A 27,853-nucleotide genomic window follows, 5' to 3' on the forward strand; every position below is an offset into this window, starting at 1 on the left:
ATGAGAGCTCTTGCTGTTGCCCACCATTGTCAACACTTGTTGTTGTCAGTCCTTTTAATTTTAGCCTTTCTAATGGGTGCATAATGGTATCTTACTGTGGGTGTAATTTGCATTTTCCTCTTGGCTGTAATACTGGGCATCTTCTTATGTGCTATTGGCCACTTGTATTTTCCTCTACTATGGGGGTCTCCGTGAATCACTCTATAAAGGGCCTGATAGTTAATATCTCTGGCTTTGGAGGTCATATGGTCTTGTCCCTACTACTCAACTATGCTGTTGTCAAGCAAAAGCAGCCATGGGCAATGTGTGAATGAATGGGATTGGCTGTGTTCCAACACAGCTTATTTATAAAAACAGGCTGGGATGGGAGGTGGATTTTGCTGGTGAGGCTTTAATTTGGTGACCCCTGCTATATTGTAATGTGCCTGCCCAAGACTTCTGCCCATTTTAAAATTAGGTTGTCTTTTTAATTTATTCATACAAGTTCTCTGTAAGTTCTAAATTCCAGTTTTATATTCTTAATCATTTATCATGTTTTGAAAATTAAAAAAAACAACAGTTATTATGTTGGACCATTCCTATAGCTTTTGCCCTGTGTTTCTACCATAGTCCCCTAAGAGATGAGATCACTCTTGTGAAAAGAGCTTCCTGCTGTTACCCAAGAGAGCTGTCTGCTGCCATCTTTGCCCCAGCATGACAGTGTGGCAGCCCAGCCCAGAGCACTGTGGCTCTGCTTGTAGCCTTGGGGAGTCCCACTGCCTAGACCAGGCTGGGTGAAAATAGCCTGACTTCTTGGAATGGACACAGTTTTCAAAAGGAGCATAAATTTAGTCTGCCAATTCATGTATATGCCATGATGGTCAAAACTGAGGGATCTGGGCAAAGATTCCTTTTCCATTCTTAGCCAAATGCTTTCTAGGTTGGGCATCAGTTGATGGTGCAATTGAGAGGAAATTGCCCAATTATTTTGTTGCTTCACTAACAAAATGCTTACTGTCTTTGCATTGTAAAATCTTTTTTTCATTTATAAGCTCCCCAAGGGAGCAAAAGCCATGCACAGTGGTGTGCCAGGAGCCCTCATGATTGTTTTGCCTGTTATCTTATTTGAGCAAATATTAGTATCTCATTTTGCAGCAAGGAAACTGAGGGTCAGAGTAGTTACATGAATTGATTGGGATCAAGAGATTAAATAATTGACCAAGCCAGAAATGTTTTACTCCAAAGTCCATGATCTTCCCCATGGGCCCATACTGTGGTTTCCCTTTCATATAGAGATGGGGCCGGAAGGGCCATTATTGAATATCTGGTCAAGTTCCCTCACTTGATGGATGAACGCTGAGATCTGGAAGGAGTCAACCAACTCATCACCCAAGGTTCCCCCAACAAGCTAGCAGCAAAGCTTGGATGAGAACCCAGATTTCTAAGTTCAAAGTCTTCCTCACATCTTCCTTTATTTAAATAATTTTGACTGTACTACATCAACCATAACACAAGCTATATAAAAACAGCAATTTGTTTTTCTAAGACTATACCTAGTGTCTGTAATAGCATCAAGCAATTGAGATGTTCCATTTGTTGAATAAATGGATCGTAAGACAATAAGTAGTAGGTGGTTCGATTACATCCTGCAAAGAAGTTTTGATGCTCTTCCTACTTTTCACTCCCTCTTAAGTCTTCATTCAAGACAAAGAAGCTCATTGGATGCCCAATATCAGCCAAGACCAAAGGCCAAAAGGAAATGCACAACATCAGGCCTTTTTTTCTTGTTCAGTAATAAAATCTATAGCAATACAATAATTTGTTTCCTTTACAGATACTTTAATCAAAAAGAAACATATCAAAATATGGTAAATTCTGCTTGTTCATTCAAGTTATCCAATTGGCTTTAGAATGCCAATTATCCTTACTTTCAATTGTATTCATTTCCAAATATACAGCTTCTTAGAAATGTAGGGACACTATTCTCAGTCCTTAAATGTGGAATTTATCAACCCCTGTATTGTTTATTTTTGTGCAATTAGCAACATCACTTCTGGGGGAAAAAAAGGACTTTTGGGACTGATAAATGTATTTGTGACATTTTCCTCTAAATATCTTGCTTCTTTATGCATCCTCTCATTTTATACTGAGCTTGGTCTAGGGGAAGTTTGGGTAAACAGATCTCTTATGAGTAATTAGTGTTCAATTAAGCCAAGGTTTCATGTCTGTGTGAGTCAAGCCTCTTTTTCCAACCTCTGGGAAGAATTAAGTAGGTCAGGTCTCTGTTTACAAAGCAAGCCCCAATGCTGTTGACTATCCAGGGGATTTTACGAGTTATTCCCAGTAGCTGAACAACTAGATACAGCTACTCAAAAAATTTGTATAGGCCTTTGCTGCTGTGCAAGGGGCAACGTTGACCATCCAGTGATCTACGTCCTTCCTTTCTGCATTTGTCCTGTGGGAGTTTCCACAGACTGTTACATCACCAAGAAGCTTCATCCTGAAACAAAAGGAAGGTCACAACCCTGATCTCATGGTCAAAAGATCATGACACTATCCTTCCCATCATAAGCCCTGTTTCAAATGACTCAACTTGAACGGCAGCTGCTCTACTGGCAATCTTTTGTGCATGATTTATTTTTTCCAACTTTGTATTCCAAAAATTTTCAAATATACAAAAAAGATAAAAGATGAATATGAAGAACATTTGTATACTCACCACTTAGATTCAAAAATCATCGACATTTGGCTGAACCATTTGAAAGTGAGCTGCACTTTAAATATTTTTGCATCTATCGCCTGAGAATAAAAACATTCTCTCTAATACGAAGTAACACTGTAACAAAGAATTATTTAAGTTATCAAAGTAGTCAAAATAAAATTGTTCATAATATTTTCTTATTATCCTCTTAAAGTCTGTAGGATCTGTAGTGATGTGTCACTTTCATTCCTGATGTGGGAATTTGTGTCTTTGCTCTTTTTTTCTGCATAAATCTAATTAGAGGTTTATTAATTTTATTAATTTTTCCCCAAAGAACCTGCTGTGGGTTTCATTTATTTTTTTAGTTTTGGTAAATTTAATTCATGTCTGCTTTTATGTTTATTATTTCCTTTTTCCTATTTTTGGATTTAATTTGCTTCTTTCTAGCATCTTGAAGTGGAAGTTTTGATCTGTTTGTAGCCATATCTTACCTACTTTAATATGCTGCGTTTTTGTTCTTAGTTAGTTCAAAATATTTTTGATCCTCCTTGTTATTTCTGCTTTGACCCATGGGTTATTTAGAAATATGTTGTTTAATTTCCACATATTTGGGGGCTTTCCAGATTCTTCTGTTGTTGACTTCTTATTAAATTCTATTATAGGCAGAACATAAACTTTTTATAATTTCAATCCTTTTACATTTGTTGAGGCTTGGTCTTTGGCTCAGCACATGGCCTATCTTGGCAAATGTTCCATGTGCACTGGAAAAGAGTGAACATTCTGTTGCTATTACATGGACATATTTACATCAATTAGTCAAGTTGGTAAATAGTGTTATTCACTATTCAGTAAATAGTGTTGCTGAGTTTCTGTTTACTTCTTCTATAAGTTATTAGGAAAAGAATGCAGAAATTTCCAACTACGATTGTTGATTTACCCATTCTTCCCAGTTCATCAGTTTTTGCTTCATTTATTGTGTGCATACACATTTAAGATTGTTATATCTTTGTGATGCATTGACCCTTTGTCAGTATAAAACGTCCTTCTTCATCCCTGCTAATAATCATTTTTCTGATTTCTGTTTTCTCTGATGTTAATACAGCCAGTCTTACTTTATTTTGATTATTTGCATGAAATATCTATTTCTATCTTTTACCTATTTTTGTCATCACATGTGAAGTGAATTTCTTGGATAAAGAAAATGTGGTACATATACATCATGGAATACCATGCAGCCATAAAAAAAGAATGAAATAATGATCTTTGCAGCAACATGGATGCAGCTGGAAGCCATTATTATAAGCAAATTAATTCAGAAACAGAAAATAAATATTGCATATTCTCACTTATAAGTGGGAGCTAAACCTCAGATACATGTGAACATAAAGATGGGAACAAGAGATACTGGGAACTCCAAAAGGAGGGAAGACAGGAAGGTGGCAAGGGCTGAAAAACTTTTTATTGGTACTATGTTCACTATCTGAGAGATGGGATCAATAGAAGCCTAAGCCTCAGCATCACACAATATAACTAATCTTGCAATAAACCTGTGACAAACCTTGTAACAAACACATATCACTCGAATCTAAAATTTAAATTTAAAAATTTAAATAATAACAATAATTAAGTTTCTTGCAGCTCGCACACAGTTTTGTCTTTCATTTTTAACAAGCTCTGTCTTTTGATTGGGGTGACATGTTATGTAATTATCAACATGGTTGAATTTAAATCTATCATCTCCCTTTTTTTTCTATTTGTCTCATCCCTTTTTTATTTCTTTTCCCCTAAATTTCCACTTTCTTTTGGAATATATTTTTTCTACTCTATTTATAGACACTATTGGCTGATAAGCTATACTCTTTTATTATTTTAAGTATTTCTTCTAAGATTTACAATATTCAAATTTAACTTTTCACAGTCCATATAGATATAATATTATGTTACTTCATGTATAATGTATAATCCTTAGGACATTATATTTCTATTTTTGCCTGCTATCTTTTGTGCTATTATTGTCGTACACTTTATTTCTCACCTTATTTTAACTGCAAAATACATTTCTACTCTTTTTGCCTTAAATATTACATTATTTAAGGCAAATAATGGGCCAGGCATGGTGGCTTATGCCTGTAACCTCAGCACTTTGGGAGGCTATGTGGGCAGATCTCTTGAGATCAGGAGTTTGAGACCAGCCTGGCCAACATAGTGAAACCCCAACTCTACTAAAAATACAAAACTTAGCCTGGCATGGCGGCACATGCCTGTGGTCCCAGATCTCCAGAGGCTGAGGCAGGAGAACCACTTGAACTCAGGAGGCAGAGGCTGCAGTGAGCCGAGATCACATCACTGCACTCCAGCCTGGGTGACAGAGCAAGACTCTGTCTCAAAAAAAGAAAAAAGAAAAAAGAAAAAAAATTAAATTATCTTTTAACAAAATGTTTAAATGAGGCAAAAAACCCTTTATATTTACTCATATATTTATCAATATCAGCCCTTTCCATTCTTGTGTATACATCCAAGTTTCTATGTGATCGTAGGTTTTATATTCCCATGATTTAAAGGACTTGATTTAAATTTATTGTAGTGTAGGTCTGCTGGAAGTGAATTCTTGTAGCTTGTATTTGTCTGAAAAATATTTTATGTGACTTCCATTTTCAAAGAATTATTTTTCATGAATATGTAATTATAGGTTAACAGGATTTATTGTCTATCTATCTATTGCTCTTTAAAGTATTCTGGTCTGCATAGCTTCTGACAAGAAGTCTGCAGTCATTCTTACTGTTCCTCTGTACATATATCTATTTTCCCTCTCTGCTCTTAAGAATATTTCTACCACTTGTTTTTAGCTATTTATTATAATGCTTTATTATGGGGTGTGTGGTTGGGGGGTGTATGTGTGTGTTTATTCTATTTTGGGTTTGTTGTGCTTCTTGGATCTCTAGCTCTGTAATTTTCATCCAATTTGGAGACATTTCAGACATTATTTCTTCAAATGTTTTGTCTTTTCTCTTTGAGGAATTTCAGTTACCATTACATTAGACGACTTTATATTTTTCCACAGATCTCTGTAGCTCCATTCAATTTTTCTTAGTCATTTTTCTCTCTATGCTTCATTTTGGATAAATCCCATTGCTATATCTACAAGTTCATTGATCTTAAAGGAAACCAGAATATTTCACCCCAAAATGTGGCTGAGCTAAAGAAGCAGTCTCAAGGTCTCTTTGATCCCTTCTCCTATCTCTCAATCCTCTGTCTCTCCCAAAGCACAGGATGAAGCTGCTCTCCAAAGTTCCCTTATCTACCTAGAAACTGGACCTACCAAAGAGGAACACACTTTTCTTCCCTAAAATTTCATTAACCAGAGAAGATTAAAACTCATATCAAAAGGAAGAGACTGAAAATTAAACACCAGATGAACTCATCCCAAACCGTTGTCTGCTCTCTGTCCTCTCCAATTTCCAAAGACTATTATTTACTAGCCATTGTCTGAGTATGAGGCCCATTCATTTTGCCCCTGAAAATCACTTACTATCCCTCAAACCATCCACATTTCCCCCATCTTCCCTTCTGCTATGAAGAAGAGTATATACGCATCCATACCCCATTGGGTAGTCATTTTCCTGCAATTCCCCTGTGCTATGCACATTAAAATAAAGTTTGTATGCCTTTTTTCTCTTATGAGTCTGCTTTTCTCTGTTGATTTTCAGCAAACAGTCAGAGGATGAAGAGGGAAATGTTCCCCCTTTACTCTTATATATTTGGTGCTGTGAGCAGCATATCCAAAACTGCTCTGCTTTTCTGGAAGCCACAACCAAAGGAACTCAGGACCTGAGAGGCCAATATAAGAGTAAGAAATTGTTACCAGACTCCTAGTCTCTCTCTGTGGAATCTGGTACCAGACTCCCAGTCTCTCTCTGTGGAATCTGGTTGAGCAGATGGTAAAAATTACTGTTTGTCTATTTTTCCTTTTTACATTTAAGATTAATGGGAGAAAAGCATTTGTATGACTATTGTTAGGTGCAGTGACTGGTGTATTTTTGGTATGAATATTCATATTGTCTGATCCATTTACGCCCAGAAATAGTCTTTGCTTTTTCTTTATCTTTGTCTTCCTGTGTCATTTTGTCATAAACAGGGGTACCATAGGGTAGAACATAGGCCTAAAACATAAGCCTGTTGTTCAAGCCAGCTTCCACAGACCGGTGAGTTTTATAGTTCTCAGCAGACCTCCAGCATCTATTTAGAAAAATTGTGCTGCGGGTCTCCAAAATAAAAACGGAATGAGGTTGCCCTCTCCTTTTGTTTTATGTCCTTGAAAGCTTTCTTTGTGACCAAGTGGGAGCATTTCTCTTTTTGGTCTCTGCTATCCAGGGTGTGTGATTTTCAGATCATGTGTGGTGGCCAGTCTGAAAGGACTGGGACACCCAAGATGCATAAAATTTTAAGCAGCGTGCTCTGTTGCTAACATGCTAGGCTCTCAGGATGGTTTGTCTTAATAAGGAGCCTCATCCACAAGGGGCTTTGTTGTCTCAATCTTTGTTGCCTGGTTAGTGCTGGGCAAATCCAATCCCAGAAGTTGGTGGATCTATAACTGATGGTACAGCCGAGTGTCCATGTGTCCATGTACTTGTGTGGAGAACAGAGACATCATTCACACAAATACCATCCTTAATCACCTGTGGCAACAAAGATCTTTTGCTATCTTAGCCTATTTCTGGGAGTGAATTTTTGGGGATCATGGAGGCTGCATCTTCTATGCCTCCTGATCTTCCCATAAAGAGGCTTATTAGATTGAGTTGCTATTAAAATAAGTACACCATTGGAAAGTCTAATCATCAATGGCCAGATAATAGTTTTTTGAATTAGAAAGACTTCTATATTTGAAAACAAAATTTGAAGATCTCTTGCCCTAAGCAGTTGCCTTATTTGTATTGATGAGAGAACCAAATTAAAAGAAAGACACGTAATATTGGGATGGCTAGTCTTAAAAATTATTCTGACAAAATTAAAAAGCAAAAATTTGACCTAAAATAAAAGTTAAAATTCTCTGAACACTCAAACTGCCAACTTTGAATTTCCAGGGGAATTTGTAAAAAAGTCACTCCAGCCTATGGTCTGGTATTTAAGATTCTGTGCATTTACCACTGTGGTCTGGGTTTGATTTAGTTCTCTGGTCAGGGAATCGGCCCCTTGAAAATGTAAATCCTTTAATTCAGAAGGAAACATTTATAAAAACTAGTTTGAATTATTCGTTTTGAATTTATATTTGTATGACTCAACATTTGAGGTACCCATTTGTTTGTATTCTTTCTTCTCATATAGACAACTTTTCATTTTCTGTTGTCTAACTAACTGTCGCTTTTAATTTTCCATCGATGGGGCACACAGATTGCTGGGCCATTGTGTGTAGATGGACAGCTGAGAAGTTTGGTCTCTAGAAAATATGACCAGACAGAGATGTGGGCTGTACTTCATTTGTGACTGGTGACACTTTCCTTGCTTTAAGCTGTCACTGGGAGGGGTCTAGATCTTGGAAGGGTTGCAACTTTTGCTTCTCTTTTGGAGACTTGGGTTAAACCCATAAAGGGCTTCTTGGTTTTATTCTCATGTATGCTTATTTGTTTTGGTTTTGAGTAATTCACTTAGGAATACTTCTGGTTTAAAACTCTATTTTTAGAATGTGATAGCAACTTTTTTTTCTGTTTATCTTGCATCCTCTACTGGATCAGAGAGATGTATCTCCCACCACCACTGGGAACCAAAGACCTTCTTAGGTGGCAAAAGAGAGGTGCTGCCCCCACCACCACTGCCAATGCTCCCCTCCTCAGTCTCTCAGCTCTCACAAAAGGCTGGCTGCTCACATAACAGAAAATTTGCTGCTTGTATTTTTTTTTTTAATTTTACAGAGCTCTATGGTCGAAAGTCAGTTTAATTAAAAGCTAATCTTCTCTCTTCTCTTTTAAATTCTATCTCTCCTATGGAAACTTCTTAGTCAACAAGACCCCTCTTTTTTGAACCCCTGCTAACTAAAACTTCATTGACCTTTTGGGAAACTTAAGATTCTCCCAAACTGACTCCCCTAAGACTTGATCCATTTACTTCTTCTCCTCTTTCCTTTAGGCACCTTCAATCTTTCATCCAGTTAATCCCCTCCCTCCTTCATTTGGTAATCAGTTGATAAAAATTACTAAAAGGAAGCAACAGCACTCTGGCCACCACAAAGATCTAAAGGAAACTTTTAGCAATGCTGAGAACCCGAGCAGAACACAGAAAAGGCACTATTGACCCTCTCTTTTGGGGTCCTCTGTCTTCCTCATGAGCCTCAAAAGTCATAATCGGCTTCTTCTCAGATCTAAAGGTCTGCTCTCTTTTGCACTGAATTCCTGGATCTCTTTGGTTTTTAGATACATATCATGTATGCATGTGGTGGTGTATGTTGTGTCTACATGTATGTAGATTATTATACCTGTGTTTCTATATTGTCTACATAATACCAAATTGATCTTAAACACTCTTGAATTAAGTAGATAAGCTTAAATGCTATTCAAATTTACATGACTGTAATAAATCTTTGGTAAATAAAGCTAATTTTTAAATTGTTGGTAAAATAAAATGGAAATGCCTTCAGAATTGTCATTATTAATGCAGATGTTTTTGCCTGGGTCTACCGGTCAGACAGATTTATGCTGTCTCTTATAGACATTTTAAGGTTACAAAATTGTTGCTTCTGTGATATTTTTAATACTAGCTTGATTTGTCTGTGAGCTAAAACTGTGCTGTGGGCTGGCTGCTGGGTTCCCCCCAACCTTACATACATCTTACTGTGAGCTTATATCTTTGGTTTTGAGCTTCTGGATTCTGGGCTCTGGACAGGTGGCTATGGTGAGGCCTGGGGACACATGGGTCTACAGTGCCTAAGCCACCAGCTGCAGGGCAGAGCCAAGCCCAATACGGCCCCGTCTTCCCTGGCCCAGCTATACCTCCTGGCCATGCTCAGTGGGGTTGGATCTTCTAGACATCTTCTTCAAAAGTCTATCCTCTGTCCTGGGCTCTACATCTGATATGTAACTCTAGGACCCAGATGGGCCCTGCCCTTCAGAGCTTTCCTGGATACCCAGGATGGCTGTGGGAGGGACATTGCGGGGGGTATCTGTGCCCAGTATCTCAAAGGCCTTGGTAGGATAAACTGCTTGCTGACACAGGATTAGCCTCGTGTTGCCTTTTAAAAAATAGACCAGACATAGTGACTCACACCTGTAATCCCAAGATTTTGAGAGGCCAAGGCAGGAGGATCCTTTGAGCCCAGGAGTTCAAGATCATTCCTGGACAACATGGTGAGACACCATCTCTACAGAAAATTTAAAAATTAGCTGAGTGAGGAAAAAGAAAAATATTAGCTGAATGTGATGGTGTGTACCTGTAGTCCCAGCTACTTGGGATGCTGAGGTGGAAAGATCACTTCACCCTTGGAATCAAGGCTGCAGTGAGCCATGATCATGCCACTGCACACCCGTCTGGGTGACAGAGTGAGACCCTGTATGAAAAAAATGAAATAAAATAAATAATAAATTAAAGTTAAAAATCACTTAAATGGCTAGCTTTATTTTCTATGAGCAATTCAAATATAATTGTTAAGAATGAGTAAATCAGGTAAATGTAAATGCAATAAACAAGAATAAAAGTTGTCATCATTTCAAAAACCTTTTTAGTAAGTTAAAAGGTTTTTAGAAAACTTTGAGACCATACCATTCATTGGACTGGTTAAAATTCCAGAACTCTAATGAAAAAAAAAATTGACTCATAAAATTGCTAACCTAATGTCAAGCAGAACAAGAATTAATTACATAGAGCTGAAATGGTGAAGGACTGAAATAATTTTTTATGATTCTTTTGTTTGAAACATTGCTTATCCTTTTCAAGTTTTATTTTCGAGAGTTAAGAAAACTGTTTTCTCTTAAGCTATCTATAGCTTTACAGTAAAAGCTATAGACAAAGTATATTTCTGTGAAAAAAATTGAAACATTTACCTTTCTCTCTACCTGATCCCTTCAGAATTCAGAAATTCTTCATGAGTATTCTTACTTTATGGCAATACAATTATTTCATAAGTTCAGTAAGAACTCATTCTCTTTTATAACAAGACACAACTGGAAACACTGGTTATTTTACCAAGGCTCTGACTGAAATACAATATTTTTAGATATGATCAGATTGCTTTGAGGACTGAAGTTGACTTTTGTGGAGCCGATAAAATGTCCCTTGGAGAGACTGGCCTTGTACTTTGTCTACATGATTCCCTTACAAGCTTCCTGATTTTGTGGTGAGTAATGAATGTCACCTTATGACAGGCCCATGAACCTCAAGTTATTTGAGGGACCTTGAGAAAAGAGGTATTCATCCATTTATACAGGTATTACAGACACAGTCTGAGACTGAGTCAGATTTCTGGCTTGACTTCTTAACATAGCTAGGAAGCCAAGGGGCTTTTTAAAAAGTCTAATCTGAGATTCTTTATGAAAATATCCCAGCAAAGCCAACTTAGAACAAGCCTATAGGGTCATTCATCATTCTTACTAAACTTTTGTAAATAATCAGGTCAAAGACTAAACTTAAACAAAACAGTCTGTCTGTGATTATCTTTGGTCGAAATGGGAGGATTCGAGAGAAAAAAATTATGTCATAGAAAAAAACCTCACATATGCCTGTTATTACATTCTAGCCTTGTCCATTTGTTTCTGAGCTTTGTATCTGGACTGAATCACACATTTTTATTTTCCTCCAATATCTGGCTGAGACACTCAGACTAATGTTTCCAATTTTTCTTCCACCCTTCTGACTTAGAATTATTAGAAACTAAAACTGCCTTTTTCCTGAGGCTGAAGCTAGTCAACTTGGCTTTGAAGAAATATTATTGCAACAGCTTATATTTGGACAAACTTTCTACACGCAAAATGCAGACTACAAAAATCTGTCAGATTGCCACTAATCTTCTCAACTGACTGTCCTCCAGACTCTAAAGAAACTAGTTTATAAATTATTTCACCCATTAACATTTGTTTTTTGTTTCTGTTTCCATAAAAGCCCTCTTATTAAAGCTCTATTTGCCTACATCATATATAGAGGCCTAGCTTTGAGAATCTATCTACAATGCCATCTTTTAAAATGAAACACACTTGTTTAATTGGACTGGCCAATTTCCAGAAATAAGAGACTAGTTTAATTGGATTTTTGAAAGTGCTTAGATTTGTTCTTTCTTTATATATTCATTCTCATCATAATCTATGTTCTTTTCTCCCTTTACAGATCCCTTGCCACTGGATTACTAACCTGATTTCTCTCTCCATAGCTACCAATCCTACTTTAATATGTGAAACCTTTTGAAAATAAAGCTTCAAACAGGAGACTAAAAAATCAATATTTCACCCCAAAATATTGCTGATCTAAAGAAGCAGCTCAAGTTCTAACTCCTTCCCCCATCTCCCAGTCCTCTGTCCTCCCCAAAGCATAGGATGAAGCTGTTCTCTAAAATTCCCTCATCTATCTAGAAACTGGACCTACCAAAGAGGAACACAATTGCCTGCCTCGAAATTTTATTAACCAGAGAAGACTAAAATTCATATCACAGAGGAAGAATCCCAAACCATTTCTCCTTTCTGCCCCATTCCAATTTCCAAATGGTTAGTAAATTTCCAATTTACTAACCATTGTCGGACCATTAGGCCCATTTATTTCCACCTAAAAATCATTTATTATCCCTCAGATTGCCACACTTCCCCCATTTTCCCTTCCCCTGTGAAGAAGGGGCTATAAGTATCTGTACCCCATTGGGTTATTGGGCAATCATTCTCCTGCAATTCCCCTGTGCTATGCACATTAAAATAAAGTTTGTATGCCTTTTTCTCCTACTAATCTGCCTTTTGTCAGTTAATTTTCAGTGAACTTTCAGTGAACCTGTAATTTTTTCTTCTGTATTATTCAATTTACTCATATTACTTCCACTAATTTTTTAATTTCATTTATTGTATTTTTCATCACTTGAAATTGCATTTGGTTCTTTTAAATTTATTCAATTCTGTCCTCACTATGTTTTTATTTTCTTTTAAGTACCTAAATGTATTTATAATACCTGTTGTAGGGTCCTTGTCTGCTAATTCCATAATCTCTGTGTATTAGTCCATTCTCACACTGCTATAAGGACATACCCAAGACTGGGTAATGTATAAAGGAAAGAGGTTTAATTGACTCACAGTTCAGCATAGCTGGGGAAGCCTCAGGAAACTTACAATCATAGCAGAAGGGGAAGCAAACACATCCTTCTTCACATGATGGCAGGGAGAAGAAGAATGAGAGCCAAGTAAAGGGGGTAGCCCCTTATAAAACCATCAGATCTCGTGAGAATTTACTCACTATCATGAAAACAGGATGGGGGAAACCACCCCCATGATTCAATTATCTCCACCTGGTCCCTCCCACAACACATGGGGATTATGTGAACTACAATTCAAGATGAGATTTGGGTGGGAACACAGCCAAACCATATCACTCTGTCCTTTCTGATTTGCTTCTAATGGTTAATATTTCTCCTAGTTATTACTCACGTTTTCTTTTTGCTTCTTGTAGTTTTTAGCAGGATACTATAAATGGTATGTTTTGGGGCTTGCATTTTGCCATTTCCCTTTATAGAGTGGGGTGGGCTTTGTTTTGAAAAACATCTAAGTCATTTGAAGATTAGACTGATCCCTTGGAGACCTGTTTTTTTTAAAGCTTTTCTAGGGTAGATGTAGAATAATGTTGCTCCACCAATAATTTGGTCCTATCGGTACTGCGTGACTGCACTGGAGTACTCAGTGACCACTCCAGGGTGTTGCTGAGGACTCTCCACTCTGACAAGCCAGACCATAAACATCTGCCTTCCTTGTGTGATGGGCATCCAGTCAGCTCACAGCTCACTGGTCATGCTTTGCCCATCTTTGTTGACATTCACTCTGCACAGGAACAGCCTAAAACTCAGAAAACACTCATGAAGACCCTCTGCAAATTTCTGCAGTGGTTTCTCTGGGTAGTTCCCTCCATTTTGGAAATCATCTTTACAATGTCTTATAGGTTCAGCCTCCTTGAACTCTGATCTCTATCCTTTCAACTCTGAGGCCACTGGGCCCTGTTCGGGTTGCTGCTTCTGCGACCATGGTCTGAAAAACGCCTCCAGGTAGAAAGGTGTTTATCTGTTGTTAGGGATCACAGTACTGTGCTATCTATTGTCCAAGGTCTGAATACAGTTGTCTAATCTATTTTGTCCTGTTTCGAAGCTTTTTATAGGAAAAGAAGTTCATGTCTTGCTATTTCCTCATGGCCTGAGGTGAAGTCCTCCTTATTTTGTTCACTTCCTTTGTTTCCATAATTATTTCTCCCTTATCATTTCCTTATATTTGTGTTTTCTCCCTTATTTTCTTAAATAGGTTTGTCTGCTTTGTTGTTTTTTTAATGAACTAAATTTGAATGTATTATATCTACTGTTTTTTAAGTTTCTAACTCATTAATTGTTGCTTTTATCTATTATCTCCTTTCTTCTGATTTTTTTTTGAGTTTGCTTCCTAAAATCTGTTGAGTTTGAAACACATATATTGTTTTTAAATTTTTTTAAATTTTTACTGAGGCTAGGACTATACTTCATATAATGAGTGTACCATGAATAAATCTGTGTCAAGTGAACAATCTTCTTGGTGACATTCATATAGGAATCTCATGCATTACTTTTTTAAATAACAGCTTTATTGAGGTTTAACTCACCTATCACAAAATTCACCTTTTTAAGGTTTACAGTTCAGTGGTTTTTAATGTACTCACAGAGTTATACAACCTCACCACTCTCTCATTTTAGAACATTTTTGTCACCCTAAAAAGAAAAACTGCACCCATCAGCAGTCTTTCCCCATCTTACCCTCAGTTCCTGGCAACTACTAATCTGTTTTATGTCCCAATGGACTTGCCTTTTATGGACATGCAATAGGAATGGGATTATACAATTTGTGACATTTTGTGACTGGTTCCTTTCACGTAATGTACTGTTTTCAAGAGTCATCCATGTTTAGTATGTATCAGTACTGCCTTCCTTTTTATGGTGAATGATGTACCATATTTGTTTATCTTTTATCAGTTGATGCATATTTGGGATTTTTGACTCTTTAGCTATTATGAATAATGCTGCTTTGAACATTTGTATAGATGTTTTTGCATCAACATATGTTTTCAGTACTCATGGGGCCGAATTGCTGGGTCATATGGTAACTTTAACTTTTTGAGGAATTGCCAAACTTGTTTCCAAAACAACTGCATAATTTAAATTCCCACCAACAATGAATGAGGGGTCCAGTTTCTCCACATCTTTGTCAACACTTGTTATTGTCTTTTTTTTTTTTTTAGTTTAACCATCCTAGTGGTGTGACGTGTATCACATTGAGGTTTTGATTTGCATTTCTCAAAAGACTAATGGTGGGCATCTTTCCAACGTGCTATTGACTATTTGTATATCTTACATTTTATCTTACATTTTCAATTCTTACATCTAGACTTCTGTAAGAGGCCTATGATCCATTTTTTTTATGATCCATTTTGAGTTAAGTTTTGTGTATGCTATGAGGTAAGGTCCCAACTTCATTCTTTTGTATGTAGATATCTAATTGTTCCAGCACCATTTGTTGAAAAGCCATGCAGCATTTTTGTCAAAGAAAAACGTCTCTAATATATAAATGGCTATAATTTTATGAAATCATAGCACATTGCCTCTAGAATTCTGCTTAGGAGTAATTTATTTCAAATATCCTCAAACGGGTCAGCTAATTTACCGAGAGCATCGATTCTGCCCCCAGCTCATGCCCCCAGGATCTATACCAACCTAGGAACTGTGCAGCTGGTCCTCTACCGTGTTGATGATCAGAATTCCCTTCTCCTTTTTCTCCCCACATATTTTTATTTCCACCTTGATACTAAAACTCTCAGAAAACTAGTAGATGTGCAGGGATCAGGGGAGTGATGTGGTGTGAAGGGTTTAGGGAGAAATTGTTAGTAACACATTTCATTTGAGAAAACAAATTTCTTTTAGGGAAGATGAACACAAGAGGAGCTCTAGAGTGAGCAAGAAGGGATTGGTGATTTTTTTTTATATCATTCTTTGGCACAGAGTTCTAGGAAATCAGTTGTGTGATAGGAGACCCACTCCTGTATAGCAAAGCTACCATGGATGAAGGCCTTCTAGACCTGGGATTGTAGGAGTTCTAACCATCACTAAACTTCTTTAGTGCAGCAGATTTTTCGCTGACTCCACTGCTATTCCTGCTTGATTCTAGTGAGGCTTCTGATATAACAATGCTAGAAAACTAAAAACCCCACTTACCAGAGCCAGGATTTTGTATGTGGATGAGATTCTTCCAAGCAGATGTCCACATACGAGACTAGGAGGGTTTGAGCAATGGGAGGCAGTGGCCAGGCTCAGGGACACTGGAGGTCTTTGCAAGCAATAGACACGTTGGTTCTCCTGGGGCAATTCTAGAAGAGTTTCCAGAGTCTGGTTCCTAGAAACTTAGGTACGGAGCAGTACGTGGTAGCAACCATGGTGTTTCCACTAGAAGAGCTCCATGTAAGATGGGGCATTTCCCTTGATTGCCATTGTTTCTAAGTGTGTAGCAATCAAATCTTATTCCCTGGGTCCTGGTGAAGTTCTGTAAGATTCATCACATCATCTGATAAATCATTTTCTTCTCAGAGTAACCAGAGTGCATTCTGTTGTCTGCCACTATGAGCCATAACCAGTGACCTCCTTAACAAAGATAGGGAAGTTAACACATTCTTACGTAGACCATCATCAAGGCTAGATAAATGTTTCTTCTAAGAGTAAATCTAAAAGGAAAACATCAATATGTGCCATTGGGAATAAGATATTTTTAAAAAACTGAAAGAAAAACAACCCCAACAACTCAGAAGGGGGTGGAGAGACTTTTGAAGATGATTTACTGCACAAACCAGAAATAAATTATTTTGGAAACTCAAAATGATTTACTAGAGATACCAGAAGTAAACTATTTTGGAAACAGTGTGCCATCACTAATAGAATACACAAAGACAGCAACTCCATGAAACAAAATCAGAAACCAAAACCAAAGAGCAGGCTGCAAAGGAAGAGGAAAGAAGATGAGCATTAAAGACAGAAAGATGGCAGGTCGTGAGCTCCACAAGGAGCACGTTTTGCACTAACACCACAAGAGTCTGGCTCAGTGAATGGGGATTGATAGTAGTTTAAATGTCTGAGAGCTTTGAGGAGGGATTAAAACATGTGAAAAATGGAGACAAGCTCACTCCACAGGTCTGATGTGGGGGATGCTGGCCCAGGAAGTTCTGTGCATGGTGGCACCCCTGTGACACCCATGGAAGGCCATGTCTGATCTCCAGTTCCACAGAGATCCTGAAGAGACTGAAAGGGAAGAGCAGCTGCTGCTGAAAAGGTTGTGGCCAGGGAGGAATTTCAGGGAGAACGGACTGCTCCAGTTCCTGAGTTGACTGCTCTCCAAGCTGAGGCTGCAGACTGGGCTATAGGTGTAGGTGGCTTCCGGGCCCATTCAGCTGATCCCTACTGAAGTCTAAGGGGCTCAGTCTCCCACTGAAGGCTGATCTGCAGCTCCCACTGCCCAGCCACTGAGGGGTCTTAACTGTTTTTCCACAGGCTCTTACACAGAAAACAGAAAAAAGGTGAATGGAAAATTAACATCAGTTTTTTAAAAAGTAAGACGAGCCAAGACAACCAGATGAGAAGATAAACATGATTGGTGAGATAAGAAAGGATTCTAAGAAAACAATTGCAATAAGATAAATATGTTTTAGAGGAGGCTGGGAGTATAGTGTCAAATTTGATGTAGTGCAATATTTGGCTCTTTAAAAAGTATAATAAACTCTAAGCAAATATAATTAAGAAAACAGAAAAAATGAACAAATAACAAAAGAGAAAGGCAAAATGATAAGCTTCCGATAAACATAAGCAGGAAAAGTGGGCAAATAAGAAATCAGAAATAAGAAATGTCAAGGGAAAAAAGAGTTGGAGGGAGAAAGGTATAATAACAGAAATGGAGGCAACATATCAACTGATTATAATGTATGTACTCAAACTGTATAAAAGCAAAAGATCATTGGAGAAACATGAACATTGAATGAATATTTGATGACATCAAGAAAGTATTGCCAACGTTTTAGGTAGGTAGTGATATTTTCACTATTTTTAGGTCCATATATTTTAGAGCTACATGATGAAATATTTAAAGATGAAATTATGATGGCGGAATTTGTTCAAAATAATGGGAGAGGGGGTGGCAGTGAATGACAAAATGAATGGGGATATAAGTAGAATGAAGTTTTCATGAACTGACTAATGTTGAAGCTAGAAGATGGGACAATAGTTAATTGTACTATCTTCTCTAATTTTATATAATAAAAAGTTTTTAAAATTAAACTGAGCTGAGAACAAAAGTGATAGGAGATTATGATATTCTACCTTGCAAAATATAATTTAAAATCTTAAAATTAAGCACACTTTTCTGGGCATGTTACCAAAATTGACATAAGAGAAAAATTTAAATGTGAATATATTACTAGCCACAAAAGAAATTTAAAATACAATTAACATATGTCAAAAGTTTCTTTCACAAATTTGAGGAATTAGGTTGTATCAACTCTTCTAGAAAATAGAAAAAGATGCAAAGCTACACAATCGATTTCATGAAGCTAAATTAATCTTGATTTCTGTACCTAACAAAGATAATGCAATAAAGAAAAGAAAATCATGAGCTAGTCTCACTTAGGAGTAATTTTAAAATCCTAAACAAAGTAGCGGCAAAATAAATAGTATCCTAAAGGAATTTTCTATCATGATCAAGGAAAGCATATCTTATCTTGGGAATGCAAAAGCATTCAATATTAGAAAATTCAACGTTATAATACTTTATGTCAGGGGTCCCCACATTTATTAGGATTTAAAGGGCATTAAATAACACCTAAAACACATTCTCACGTTGTTAAAAATCCTTAGGGAAAATGAGAACTCAAGGATACTTCTTTCACATCATAATTATGTAAACGTAAACAAGTGGCCAGCACATGAAACATTAAAATATTCCTGTTAAAACCAGAAACAAGGCAGGTGTGTCTACTATTTCACATTGCTCAAGAAGATCAGAGTCATGTAATAAGACTGGAAGTAGAAATATGAACCATAACTAAGAGAAAGGAGGTGATTAAAAGTTCATTATAAACTAACAACATGGCTGGATAACCTAAACACCCAAGGGAATCAACTCTAAGCACTTTGAATTGAAAAAAAACAAAGTAAAGGGACCAGATTAAAAAATAATAATAAACGTACAACAGTCCATTGCTTTTCCATACACCAACATGAAGCAAACAAAAATATACTCTCATTGGTGAAAAAGATTTCATTCTTATTCAGAACATGAAGAAAAAAACTATTGAGATACAATACGAACATAATCAACAAACAGAACAAAATGAAATGCTACACAGCCGGTAAAAATCTGTAACAGTAAGTGAAAATCACTCTGGAGAAAAAAATAAAATAAAATAAAATAATAAACAAAGCCCAGTATCCATGAATATATTCACTATGATTCTTTTTTTATAGACTACAGGTTAGATATAATGTTAGAAAATAAAAACAAAAATAATGGCAAGTAAACCTATGAGATTTTAATACTAATTATTTTTGTGAGATCAATTTTTAGATCAACCTTATTTTCTGTATGCATTCATGCTATATTATCTACAACAAGCAAGTATTACTTTTGAGATCAGATCAGGAAAGAATTTTAATTTGTTGAGTTGACTTGAGATAAAAAATTAACCAATAAATTCGCTGGCTACATATGATTTTCAAGATCTCTGAATCACCCTGGGGATGAGAGCTTTTCTAAAACATGGGGTTAGCACACAGGAGCTATAGGTCTGAGGCAAAGTTCAAATGGATGAGAATGGAAACGTTGCTCTGGCTTACCCAAGCTGGCCAGTCTGCCTAGAACTAATTTAAGAACATAAAGATGACATCATTGCAGGTGTTCTTTCAAAGTGGAGCATACATTTATAATGCTTCTGGCTGACAAAATTGGAGAGGAGACAAGGTTTAAAAAGCCTCAGATATTCTTTTTGTCGATGCTCACCATCTTTATCTTCAAATAAAAGTATTTATATTTCTTCTGTCTGCCCCTTGGGCTCTGGTTCTTGGTTAAGAAATGTCTCATAAATTTCAGAAGAGGAGGAAAACAGAAGGTGATGGTACAGAACATTCTATTTTCAAGACTATAAATATTTCATCTTCTCGAAGAGATCACCTATCATGAAAACTTCAGATCTTCCTAAGTAAGTCTTATAAAAATTAACTATAAAGTTTATGACAGTTTCCACAATCAAGTACTGTATGCCAGATTGGCTTAAAGCATTTAGAAATGAGCAGCCTGAATGTTTGCAAAAGGTCACATACTGGAAAAGAGTAATGTCCAATTCAAAAAGTGAAAAGTAAGAGACACTGCCAATCCAAAAATTGAATGCCCAAACTTTACTGAATTCTGTTAATAAAATCAACAAGTTGTTCCACTGTACAGGCAGGGTTACTACTTTATGCTGATAATCCAATAAGTGTTTATTAAGCACCTGCTATTTACAAAGCACTGTGCTGGACGCTGTAGAGAGAATTGATAAAATATCTCAAGGAACTTAGAAGGTAACCAGGGAAAAGGACAAGTATAAAAATAATAATAGAACTCTTACCAATTAATGTGAGCAACCAAATAACCTGATTTTAAACATGGGCAAAAGAACAGACACTTAACAGAAGAACATGTAGGAATGGTCAGGAAGCACATGACAGGTTGCTCAGCACCATTAGTCATCAGAGAAACGGAAATTAAAACTACATCAAGATGCCATTTCACACCCACTAGAGTAGCTCAAATAAAAATGATTGACAATGCCAAATGTTGGCCAAGATGTAGAGAAACCAGAACTATCTTATATTACTAGGGGAGAGTAATGGTACAACCATGTTAAAAAACTGTTTGGCAATTCTCTTAAAGCTACCCTATTGCCCAGCAATTCCATTTCTAGGTATGAATACTTACCCCAAAGAAATGAAAACCTATGTCTACAGAAAGCATATGCAAGAATGTTTATAGCTGCTTTATTTACAATAGCCTTCTTCCCCAAAATGACAAATTTCCATCAACAGGAGGATGGGTAAACAAACTGTGGTATAGTCATACAGTAGAATACTACTGAGCAATTAAATAGAACAAGTTACTAATAGGTGCAACAACATGGGCACATCTCAAAAACTCCACTTTGAGAGACAGAAATCACACACACAAAGAATACATGTTGGAAGAACTCATTTGTTTGAAACTCTAGAACAGGCAAAACTGTTCTATGAGGTTAAAGCTATGGTGATAGAAGTCAAAAAGTGGCTGCCTCCAAGATTGTGGGGGTGGATCAACAATTCACTGGAAAGGGAGAGAAGAGGAAGTGCTAGGGTGGTGGATGTGTTCTGAATCTTGATTGGGATGATGGTTACACAGGTGTACAATTGTCCAAACTTATCAAACTAAGCGTGTAAGATCTGTGCATTTTGTTGTATTTAAATTATACTTCATTTTTTAATACTCAGAAAAGGTAAAAACAGAAATAGTAGACATTTGACAGTTGTGAGTTTGCATTGCAAGGACTACAAAAATCCTCAAATTTGTTAATATCACCATAGAACAGGACTTCACAATAAAATGTTCACTTTGGCATGAAAGGGAGGAGGTCAGGGTGAGCATGGGATGATGAAGCCACAGTGACGCCAGGTGCCAGGTGAAAACAGGAACCCACCTCTGGGGCCCATTCCTGTAGTGCCTGAGACTCAAAGTTGGGCCTCATAAAAATTGTAACTCATCGCACATCATGATTCTCTACACTAGCTTACAAAGGCTCAAAAGGGAGGATTTTAAATCCAAAAATGTAACTACTGTACAAGATAGAATATTAGAAACATGAGAAGGAAGTTATAATATTTTAAATGAGGTCTAAAATGACAGCTAAATCTCTCCTCCTGAGTAGAAAAACCACATTAACTCATATAGTCACCACTCCTTGTATGAGTCTGGCCCCATCCAAAAGGGGTGGAGTTTAAATTGGTTCTATGATTTGAAACAAACACATGGAAAGCCCTACTGGGATATTTATTAGCTACATTAAGATACGCCCCTTAAGAACCTTTAAAAAAACTCTACCATGTTATCTGGTATAGTTCTGCTCAGATACCTTGTGGGAATATAAATGACAAAAATCTAAAATTGCCTTAGAAAAGAGTTTGCACATTGCTATGATCCAAATGTTGGTGTCTTCCCAAAATTCATATGTTGGAACTTAATGCCTGATATGGTCTGGCTGTGTCCCCACCCAAATCTCATCTTGAATTATAGTTCCCATAATTCCCACATGTTGTGGGAGGGACCTGTTGGGAGATAACTGAATCATGAGGGCGGTTTCCCCCAGACTGTTCTCGTGGTAGTGAATAAGTCTCACAAGATATGATGGTTTTATAAGGGGAAACCCCTTTTGCTTGGGTCTCATTCTCTCTTGCCTGCTGCCATGTAAGACGTGACTTTCGCCTTCCACCATGAATGTGAGGCCTCCCCAGCCACGTGGAACTGTGAGTCCATTAAACCTCTTTTTCCTTATAAATTACCCAGTCTCAGGTATATCTTTATCAGCAGGTGGAAATGAACTAATGCAATGCCCAGTGTGATAGTATAAAGAAGTGGGGCCTTTTGGAGGTGATTTGCTCTTGAAGGCTCTGCCCTCATGAATGGGATTAGTGCCCTTATAAAAGAGGCCTGAGAGGGCCTCCTTGCCCTTTTTGCCATGTGAGGACACAGCAACAAGGCAGAGAACAAGTCCTTGCCAGACACAAATCTTCCTTGATCTTGGACTTCCCAACCTCCAGGACTGTGAGCAATAAATTTCTGTTGTTTATAAATTACCTAATCTAAGGTGTTATGCTATAGCAGCCCAAATGGATGAAGACACACATATTAGGCAATAATTATGTCAGTTAAATTTGGTGTGTTTACACCAAATGTCTTCAACATTTTCCCTGCCCTAATATTTGCAAGGAGCACATTAAGTATCTGCCCATTAGCACAGATGCCTCCATAAGGCAGTGGTGTTAAAAGGAGGGGAATGGTGTAAAGATGTTCCCTGGTTGGTGGCAGGGGTAGGGGGTATGATATATAGTTTCCCTCCCCCACCATGAGAATTACTAATTCAATAAGGAATTAAATTAATCAAATGCCAATATGCTTATTATGGCTTTTGTTTTTGCTTTTGGTTTTTTGCTCAGGTTCGAGGGCATCTTTGATTTTTCTCATTCTTCCCAAGACCTTACATGGTCTGGCCCCCACATTCCTCCTTTGCCCCAGCCTCCTACTTTCCCCCCTCCCTTAAGACTCCAGCTGCACTGGCCTCCTTGCTATTTCTTGAACATGTCAGATGCTCCTGCCTTAACACCTTTGTAGTGGCTGTTCCACCTGCCTGAACCCCCTTTCCCAGACACCCCAACGACTAACTCCTTTACCTCTTGCAGGCTTTCTCATAAAGGTCATTCTCTTAGAAGGGCCAACCTTGACCATTCCTATTTAAAATTGCAATCTGTCCTCTCACAGGCAAGACCTATGCCCTCCTTCCTCTCTCTGCACTCCTTTCTTTCCAGTGCACTCATCACCTTTGACATACTGTGACTTTTTTTATCTTATTGTGTTTATTGCCTTACTGTGTTATATGTATATCTATTATATTATTATCTTTTATTTTTTGTTTATTGCCTGCTCCTCCTGCTACAACATAAGTGCTCCGTGGCAGGTGTCTTTGCTCATTTTACTAACTTCTCTTAAGCACCTACGACTCAACCTGTCACATAGCTGATGTTCAACAAATGTTTATCAAGTGAATAAATGTATTCTTTTCTATGCTTCTTTAAATAAATACAGCTGACCCTTGAACAATGTCGAGGTTAGGGGTGCTGACCCCACACACAGTCAAAAATCCACATATGACTTTTGACTCTTTCAAACTTAACTACTAATAGCCTACAAGTAGTCTTACCAATAACATGAACAATCAATTGATACGTATTTTGTATGTCATCTATATTATACACTGTATTCTTAAAATAAAGTAAGCTAGAGGACAGCAAGTATTATTAAGGAAATCATAAGGAAGAGAAAACATACTTACTATTCAGTAAGCGGGAGTGGATCACCATAAAGGTCTTCATCCTTGTCATCTTCATGTTGAGTGGGCTGAGGAAGAGGAGGAGGAGAAGGAGTTGGTCTTGCTGTCTCAAGAGTGGCAGAGGTGAAAAAAATCTGCCTAGAAGTGGACCCACAGAGTTCAAACCTGTGTTGTTCAAGGGTCAACCGTAGAACCATGATATTAGCATTGTGAACATTCTCTCTTCGTCTCTTCCTTCCACCTACCCAACTCTCCACTCAGGGGAGATTTATAAGTAAGATTTTGAACACTGAAAATCAAATTAAGTGGTCTGGAAAAGCTGCAATGGCAAACAGGGGAAAACAATTTGGAAAGCAGCCCTTAACCCTACATTTTCCTATCCTGTGAAATCTGTGAAGAATTGTGTCTACACGAGGCCAATGGCCCCAGCTCTATCTTCTAATCACCTTCTTCTTCTATTTCCCAAATGTAACACTTACCCAGCCAACAAGTAAGGAAATAGATTAGAAAGCTTTTGAGTGACTCTTTTAGTGAACCTGGACTCCAATCAATCAGAAAAGTTACGTGGGATTATGCCATTGGCATTAGTTTTTCATGTATGGTAAATACATGGGTTCATCTCATTTGAAAGGAATAGGCACATTCGTGTCATCTTAAGAACTGGGGTTTTATGATTTATTTAAGGAGCCATCTAGTAATTAGGTATACAGGGGTAGGACAGAACCTAATGTATTACAGGCTCCATAGAGGATAGACTTGGGAGGTTGTTCAGGACTGAAGCTGGCTCTGGGCTCCTTGTTGGCTTGCTGCCCCATTAACATCAGGAATTCTTGGATCTTCACTATGGCACTCCCATTGGCATGGATCTCCTACTGTCTATTGATTTCTGCTTCTCTCTAGGCATTTTCTTTTTTCTCTTCTTGTACCATCTGACTGACTCCATCCGTGTCTCCAGGAGGAAGAATGTGACCATACTTGCTAATTACCATGGTCCACGCTTAGGGCTCTTACCCCATGGCCCCTTGTAGGTCATCAGTCAACCCACAAAGTGGCTGCCTGTGGTTTAGGTAGGACCATTAATCAAGGGGAACACAGCAGGCTTGTGTTTCACCATAATCATAGCCAACCCCTCTTTGAGACTATTCCCCACAGGACCTCTGGGATCGTGTCAAGCTCAATACATTGATCCAGGTACCCAGAATGCCAGTCACTGTGTCTTTGTCCCCACTCAGAACACATTACCCCTGATCTTTTCTTACCAGCATTCTAACCCTCTAGCCTTCATTGTGGGGAAGTGTTGACAGCTTAATACGAAACAGTCTCGCCACAAAACAACCTGCTGGTTTCTGGAAACTCCCCAGCTCCCAGACTAAGGCATTCAGGACAATCCAAACTCCCATTTCCACAAAATCCAGAATGGATTTTCGTAAGCATCAGGAACACTGAAAGGGCCTGTAAGCTCCACAGGGCACCTACATTTCCTGGGGCTTCCCTCAGAAAGAAGGTGGAGGGTAAATGCAGCGGCCGCGTATAACGAAAGGAAAATGAAGGTTTTCAAGCCTGCATGAAGCCTAGAAAGTGCCACTGTGTGTAGCCACACCCATAAATATTTTTGCTTTGGTAAAATTACAGGCAGAGGGCCCTGCCAATTCAGAAAACAATCTACTGGCTGCCATTGCCTTGTGTTCCACACTCTGTGCAGTCCCCACTGCATAGAGAAAGTCACCTGGAATTAATAGGATTCCCTGATATTTGTTTTCAACAAACACTTCCTGAATGCCTACTATGCACCAAACTCCACGGTCAGGAACAGGCCTAATCCTGTTGGTGTTTTTATTTCAGTCTCAGCTCTGCCAACCTGCTTGAAGCTGCAAGGAATTTAGTGCTCGGGGACAGGCCTCCACAAGTCCAATGAAGTTGGCTGCATTTCTGATTCACTTCTCTATCCAAGAATAAAAATAGGGGCTGATCTACTCAAACGATCCTGGGAGATTAAAAGATTTTGAAGCCAAAACAAAACCCGAGATAAGCTGCCTACGTGTGCGTGAGGAGGCAAGTCAGTTCCAGGAGCCAGCAGTGTCCGGGAAGGGCTCCCCGCAGCCTGACAGGACTTGTCCCTGCGACCTCTTCCCTCCCGAGGTCCTGTTACCTGTGTGCGCGTCGGGACAAAGCCCTCTGTGCCACTGGCCTCCCTCTCACGTGGTGCTGTCCTGCCCTTTTTTGCTTGGTAATTTCCAGTTAAAGCTCAGCTCTGTGTGTGTGTGTGTGTGTGTGTGTGTGTGTGTGTGTGTGTGTGTGTGTTTATGTCTACTCCACTCATCACAAATACCTTTAATAAGCAAATTTACCTCCTCCATTTGCTGAATTTTGTCTTCTCTATTCCTTGATGAGAATTGAATGGGATCATTCCATGGCTTTGACATTGGTTTCTTGTCCTCTCAAGGGCTCACAGAGCACGGCCCAGAAAGGACTAATGGTGCCGGTGCTGTAGCAGGACCTCCTCTATTTGGGACAGCCTAGCACATGAAATCCTCTAGGACCCCCAGCCGGCAGTGGGTGGTCAGTGTGTGTACAGTGAAAGAGCAGGGATTCCAATGTTGAGCTGAGGTGAATGTAAAGGGAGAAGATCTCTCAGAAGGTGCAGGTAGGAACGGGAGCAAGAGTCCCCCTAAGCAATCTTTCCTTCTTTGCCTTCCACCACCTAAACATCTGGAAGCAGACACCTGGACCACCTGCAACTTGGCAGAGGGAAGGAGCCTGGCCAAGAGAATAAAAAAGGACCAGCCACACTTCACTGTAAGCCACATCCCCAGGCTTCTCATTTTCCCTACCTGGGGAGGCAATGACAATAATAGACTTCAGAAGTTAATTGACTTAATGAGTGGAACTCCTTCAATCCATTGAAGGCCTCAGTAGAACAACAACAACAAAAAGTGGAGGGAGAGAAAATTCTTTCTCTCTGCCTAATTGCTTGAGCTGGGTTATTGTGTTCTCCTGCCCTCAGACTGCGACTTACACCTTTGGTTCTCCAGTTTCAGTTCTGTGGACTTGGACTAGAACTCATACCATCAGTTCTGGTTCTCAGGCCTTCAGAATCAAACTGGAACGGCACCAGCAGCCTTCCTCGGTCTCCAGCTTGCAGACAGCAGACTGTGGAACTTCTCAGCCTCCATAATCACATGAGTCAATTCTTTATAATAAACCTCTCTCTTTCTCAACAGGTAGATAGAAAGATAGATAGATAGATAGATAGATAGATAGATAGATAGATCCCTTTACAGCAGGTGGCAGCTGAGGAGGGTCTCCCTAGTGGAGGCTGCATGAACATAAAGGGCAGCCCTAGTGCTGGATCCTGGCCCTTGCAGGTGAGACGGCTCTGATGAGCAGAGGAACACCAGGGTTCTCCGTCTCCAAATTAGATAAAATGACCTGGACATACATGGAGTGGTTTTAAGAAGCAGAGAGTTTAATAGGCAAGAAAGAAGGGAGAAGAAAGAAGGAAGAAGCTCCCCTGTACAGACACAGAGGAATGGGGAGCTCCAAAGCCAAGAGAGGAGACCCCCTGTGCCATGGAAAAGTGGCTGCTTATACGAATAGGCTGGAGGAGGTGATGTCTGATTTGCATAGGGCTCAGGGGATTGGTTCCACCAGGCATGTCACTCACGTAGCCTGCAGAAAAAACTGGCCCTCCCACCCTAGCCTTTTAATATGCAAATGCAGGGCACCATAATGTTCTACACACATGGGGATATGTGGGGGCGGCCATGTTGATGATAAGCACCCCTCCCCTCCCACCCCCCGCACCCCCCCACCCCCCGCACCCCCCCACCCCATCTCCCCTACCCCCCTCCCCCC

At 38.7% G+C, this 27,853-nt stretch overlaps 1 long non-coding RNA gene across 1 annotated transcript; it reads right to left on the reverse strand.

The window, feature by feature from the left end:
- Positions 1 to 1,048: 1,048 nt before the first annotated feature.
- LOC129138267 (uncharacterized) lies at positions 1,049 to 27,760 on the reverse strand. Its single transcript, XR_008541412.1, has 4 exons — positions 27,065 to 27,760; positions 24,002 to 24,066; positions 10,098 to 10,214; positions 1,049 to 2,479 (listed from the first exon to the last, which is right to left on the reverse strand). It is a non-coding gene; the product is annotated as an uncharacterized LOC129138267 (long non-coding RNA).
- Between the last annotated feature and the right edge of the window lie 93 nt (positions 27,761 to 27,853).

This window comes from Pan troglodytes, chromosome 22 (genome assembly GCF_028858775.2).
Source record: "Pan troglodytes isolate AG18354 chromosome 22, NHGRI_mPanTro3-v2.0_pri, whole genome shotgun sequence".
Classification (NCBI taxonomy): Eukaryota; Metazoa; Chordata; class Mammalia; order Primates; family Hominidae; genus Pan; species Pan troglodytes.